The sequence below is a fragment of the Balearica regulorum genome, chromosome 9, assembly GCF_011004875.1.
Source record: "Balearica regulorum gibbericeps isolate bBalReg1 chromosome 9, bBalReg1.pri, whole genome shotgun sequence".
NCBI classification, from domain to species: Eukaryota; Metazoa; Chordata; class Aves; order Gruiformes; family Gruidae; genus Balearica; species Balearica regulorum.
In genome coordinates, this window is record NC_046192.1 from 1,080,622 (window position 1) to 1,086,621 (window position 6,000).

Here is a 6,000-nt window from a genome sequence, read left to right on the forward strand (position 1 = left end):
TGCCGCTGAGCTCATTTTCCAGGCAATGCCTGACCCGCTCGCTAACGGCCCTGTCTTTTCAGTTTATTCTGCAGACACCTGTGACGCTGACTTTGTTATAACAACCACCTCCATGCAGCAGCTGTTTTGGCCTCTAACTTCAGCTTTTCCTTACAAATTTGTCTCCACGCAGCAAAACGTACCAGGGAAGAGGCATGATGCCTGACAAGCCCGTGCCCTGCCTGGCAGCGGGCAGAAATGGCCCCACCCCGATGCCGCATCCGATGGATGGGGTTGGGAACCCCGTGCCGATGGGGTTAATAACCCCTACAAGAGGAAGCAAAAGGCTGCGGTGATTCAAAAGGGAATCGTGTCACTCTGCGTGCAACTTCTGGTAAACACCCCAGTGATCTGGACGTCGCTGCCCCACAGGGATGTGGGTCCTTGGTGGGAACTGACCACACATCTGGCTGGCCTCTGATGTGCTCCGATCCAAAGGACCCAGGTCCCCAGGCAGCAGGGTGCTTCCCAGGTCCAGCCACCACCCCAGCAAACCCCTGCTAGATCTCAGACACAAAGGGATGCCCCAGCAGGGCTGATTTGCTGGAGGGCAGGAAGAAATCACGGCGGCAACCCACGCTGCTGTTGTATTTCTCAACCTGCAGCTCTTGCAATACTTAAAGCAAGAAAAACACCCGCTTCACACCCAGCTGTGAGCCGCTGGCAGCGCTGGGGACCTCCCCATGGGGCTGCGCACCTTGCTGACCCACGCCATGAAGTGCCTTGGTCTACTCTCCCAGGAATAAGCTTCCAGTGATCATTTTTCCCAAGGAAAGAGCATTGCCCAAGCCTTGGCAGCTTATCTTAGCTATAGTAAATAATACAATAAAAGCTGACGATTCTAAATTTAAAAGTCCAGTCATAGTGGTTTCAGCTATTAAAGGCAGGCACAATTTAAGGACACATCCAGTACCTGGTGTGCTGCTTTATCTTGCAGCAGAAGCAAAGGGCTATTCTGAGCAGGTTCTGTCCACCTAGATGGGAGCATCGGAGAGCCCTGCTGACATCTCCCAAGCCTTTAACCTGCTAGAAGAGAAATTCCAGCCCTTGGACACATATTCAGCTCCTAGATACAAGCTAGAGCTTCCTTTCAACAACAATGCTTTTAAATTAAGGACCTTAGACAACTGATTGTGCAACAGGAGCAGCAAAACGAGATGTGCATGAGAAAAATAGGACTCTTGCCTCTTTTTGAGGATTCTCCGCTGCATTTTCATTCCTGCAGGGTTACAGCCTTGGCAAGGAACGGTTCGGCCTGCAGACAAATGCACAGGAGGAACGTGATTTATGGCAGCGTTGACAAGGGGAGGGGAGTTTGGTTTCAAATTCGTCTCGTCGTGCTTTGTTAGGGCGATATGATTGATGTTAAGTGCCTGGCAGGAAAGATCACACGTTGACTGGGTTTGGTTCGTTTTACACGGCTCCTGGGGCTGCATTTCTCTCTCAGCCTTTGAAATGAGTTCCTCCTGCAGCAGTCACGCTCCCCTGGCCAAGACAGCGGCTGGAAGGAGAAGACCTCACTGCCGCTAACTGAGCGGGAAGCAGTGCTACTTCAACCAGCAAAGCTGAATCAGGCCCACAGATCTCCAGGTACACCACCGGTTCAACCTCTACCCTGCCATTTCCCCTCACCCAAAGCAAGCCATCAATTGAAACCTGCCCACCAGGCATGTTTCCCATGGGTGAACTGACCAAACTGACACCGGTGTATCTATGCAGGAACTGAGACAGGTCCTTCTTTGCTACCAGGGGATGCTCAACTTATCTGCAGAACAGCAGAGCCCTCAAAAGCTGCTTTTCTTCTGCTGGGAAGGAGGTTGAGTCAAACTCTTTCAACATGACCACAGCTCTTCTCTTTCCCCACATCATCCTCCTTACTTCTTTTTACCAAGCAGTGGGTTGATGCTTTCTTGGGGTGAGGACCAGACTAGCTCCGCTTTACCACCTGGTTTCAATCTTTCGGGGACTGAAGCATCTCAGTTTTCCTCCACGGTATCCCAAACCTATTCTTCTCAATGATTTGCCCGCTGGTCTTTAAAAGGCGATGCGTACCCACCACACTGAATTGTAGAATATCTCAAGTTGGAAGGGACCCATATAAGGATCATCAAGTCCAACTGGGACTTAACTGGGAAGATCTTCCTGGCCCCTGGGAAGACTTGTTACTAGATGAAGAGCCGCTGCATCCCAGCACAGAAGATGATTTCCTGCTGTGCTATGCATGCATGCTAGGACAGTCCCCGCTACGTTTGAAGCTGGACCAGCAGATGCTTCTTAAAGGAAGGTGCTTCTTTCCCAGCAGCCTGCCTATCAGTCACGTAGGACTGAGACTTGGACTTTTGCATCAGTATTTAATTTCATACAGACTTGCTTGAAGCACCATCCATGCTCTGGAGCCCGACAGCCCTGGCCCCAGGGGAACAATGGGCCAAGGAACTGATTTTCCTATCTTGGAGCTGGCAAAATATGAACTGTGTGGTCAGACATCCCAAGGAACCTGGTTCCTGCTAGGCCAGAAGTTATTTCCCCAGATCCAAATGTGTGGATCCAGAAGACTCAGCTGCCTTCCGATGTCTTTGGTGGCTTCATGTGATCCAGCAATAACAGGGAAGCCCACAGCAAGCTCACATGCATCCCCCAGCCTGGGAAATCTTCTGTTGTTGGATAAAACTAGAAGCCGGAGAAGGGACTGGACCTCAGGACCCTCTGGCTCAGCAGAAGAAAGGAGCAAGATGTGATCCAAGTGAACTTCTGGTCTTTTCAGATATAGCAGCAATGAAAATCCTACCACGTGGGAGGAGATGTAAGGATGGGCAGATGCTTAGAGACACACATCGTGTTGGGAAGACCTGGGGAGGCTCTGCAAGAGAGGACGAGCAGCAAAAGCAGCATCAGAGCTTACATACAGCTTGAAAAACGAGAGGTTATCGCCCGAGATGTGCTGGGTCTCCTGTTTTGCGGGTGGTGCTGTCGCAAGCAGGATTAGGAAGGGAGCGAAAGGTGATCCCTGTACGTACTTGGGAACCTCACACAGCTTAAAGGCAAACTTCCTGGAGCTGCGTGACCCCCGATTTACTTGCTGCACACAGCACTGGGACAGCACAAGCCTCTGCAGAAGCTAACACGAAGCCCCCAGGCTCCTGGAGGTTTTCAGACCTGCAAGTACAAACATTGCTCTGGGAATGTGGATTAAAAACAACCCCCGTCGCTACCAGAGCCAGTCCCTGGGCTTGCAGACCAGCATGCCAAACCCATCCCCTGGAAACCTGTTTATTCTCCAGGGCTGGTGGTACGGCACAGTGGGGATGGGGACCGAAGGGGATGGGGTGGGCAGCGTGCACCAGCCAATGCCTGTGGCTGCAATGGAAATTCCAGACCATGGCAGGCTGGGTTTAATTTACCAGCAACATCTATTTGATCTGGAGCAGAAATACTGGTCAGAGGGAGGTACACAGCCATACCTGAAGAACAGGCTTGGCTGGCTCACAGCCCGACCTGCTCCTGGGGATGGACAGTGAGGGGAAGGTGGTTTACCAGCACCAGAGAGGTGGTCCAGCCCTCGGGGAGGGGGCACCATGGTCCCCACGGTGGAGAGGCACATACAGAGGAGCTTTTGGGACAAGCAGCAGACAAGCCCCAGAGCGGGATGTGACACTGCTTACCCTCCATCCGAGGCCACTGCCAGCCCTGCAGGGAAGCCAGCCATGCCCAGAGATTAGGAGTGAGGTCAAGGTGGGATGGGAGAGCAGGTAACTTACACTGGAGATGATGGCAGAGGTGCGTGTCAGCATTAAATCATCCCTCCCATGGCTGGCTGCCCATGACCAGCTAACCTGAAGCAGAGGACATTTGTCTGCGCTGGTGACTAATAAATACGTTCAGCAACCCTGTTGCGCTCCCCATCCCGTACGCAAACCCAGTCAATCCAACCTCGTGCAGGGCAACGGCAAGAGAAAGGTGCGTTCTGTAGGGATGAACGGGAAGGCAAGCTTGCAGGGCTGCAACTGCACCGTGAGGGTGGTTGCAGAGCCTAGAAACCAGGAGGCTGTGATTTTGGCAGGCTGAGTCTTTAAGAAGAGCAGAGAGGAAAGCAGAAGTCTCCTCCACTTTTAAAAGGAGTGCTATAAGTGAAGAGGGGAGTGGAGGAAATGCTTTTAAATGAGCACTGGTGGTGCTTTCTGTCACATCTCTCAAACAGCCACTTTCTTTTCCTCTGCCTTTTCTGTTTTAAGTAGTTCTTGTTTATAATTAGGCCACTTGAGTCTCACCATGAGTTGAATCCCTGCCATAATATACCCGGCTCTTCTGTTAAACTGGAGACGACCTGATGTGTGGATTATTTTGGTGGATCCCTGTTGGACCAGCCAACTCTCCTTTCTCCACAATACCTTTTCCACCTCTCCTTTCTCCGTAACAGCTTTTGAAGATGCCAGCCCCCAGGTGTCACGTCTGGGGCCTTTTGCTCAGCACATTCCAGAGAAGAAACACTGATGGCTGGTAAAAGGAGGAGGTGGGAGATTGGAATTAAGATTATTTATTCCACACCCTCCCCAGCTAGTCATTTGCATGACACTCACGTGCACAACAAATGCTGCCCCACCACAAACAAGTGCAGTCGCAGGGATGGAAGACGATGTGCATCACTTGGTGCAACATGGGTGCTGTGAATACCAGGGGTCAGCACCCAGCAGGGCTGTGCCAGCCAGGACCCCGCAACCCTCACATCCTCCAGCCACCTCTGTAAAGCCCTCCTGGCACTCTCCAAGTACAATATTCAAAATAACCAGATGTTTGTAGTTGGGCCAGAGCCCTGGCCTTCACTGCAGGATGTGTTCTGCAAATCCAGAACAAAGAGACAGTCCTTGCCTCAAAGGATATGCAATATCTAAAGCATCAGTATCCTGTAGTAAAAGCAATTAAATGAGGCAGACAAGGATCTGACTGTGCCATTCAAAGCAAGATTGCATTTCCTTGAAATTGCTTCAAGTGATCGTGATGAGACAGTCTAATTTAACTCTGCCCACTGCCAATAGACTGTACAGTTGGTAAATACTTCAGGAACAGTGCCCCTAAGCAAGGCTTCTGCAGCCTAGAAAGGTAGAGTGTCAAATATTTTTGTAAAATTCCTTAACTGATTCCTCCCTGGACCTGCATACCCAGGAGACACAGACTTTTCCAGGCTCTCCTCTGCCTTGAAATCTGTTATTTCACACCAAAAAGGCTGCATCCAGCTGTACCAAAACCTGCTGCTGCTTGTAGGTATGTTGTTAAAGCCCTGGTAGCAGGTCTACAGAGATGCCACCCTAAAGGGTGAGGGGAAGATGTGTGACTGAATCAGACCTTGAGCAGCTCAAGGAGGCTCATATCCAGAAGGATATCCCATGCCTGGGCTGCTGGCAGGTGGCACATCCCAGCACAGTGAAGGCAGAGGTGACATCTCAGCATCACCCACCTCAACAACTGCTCTCCGTTGGGTGCAATCCAGAAGCACTGGCCTCCCCAGGAGAAGACCTGATCTGATCTGAGGCTTGCATCTCACCCTCCTCCTTCTGTTGCAAAGGTCTGGCAGGCAACGCGTGAAATGCATCACCATGAGCAATGCAGGACCCTCTTACCTTATCCACTCCTGGTGATGAGTCTCTGCTCTCTGACAAGGAATCAACATGACTACAGAGTCCCCACAAAAGCCCCACAAAGGGGCAGAAGGGCTGAGATGGTCTTCATGGTTTCAGAGATGGGGAAACCCACGTGCCCACCTCTGTCTTGTCCCACTGGAAATCTTCACCTTCTCAAGGAGTTGATATTTGTTGGATATATTGACCTTTTGCCTTGGAAATGATTTTATTTAGCTGTTCTGCCACCTCTAAAAGACCTCAGAGGGCTTTGGCAGCCACAACTCAAAAGGAAATTAGAAAAATAAAGAACAAAAAAAAAATCTTTAATGATATTACCCCATTACAT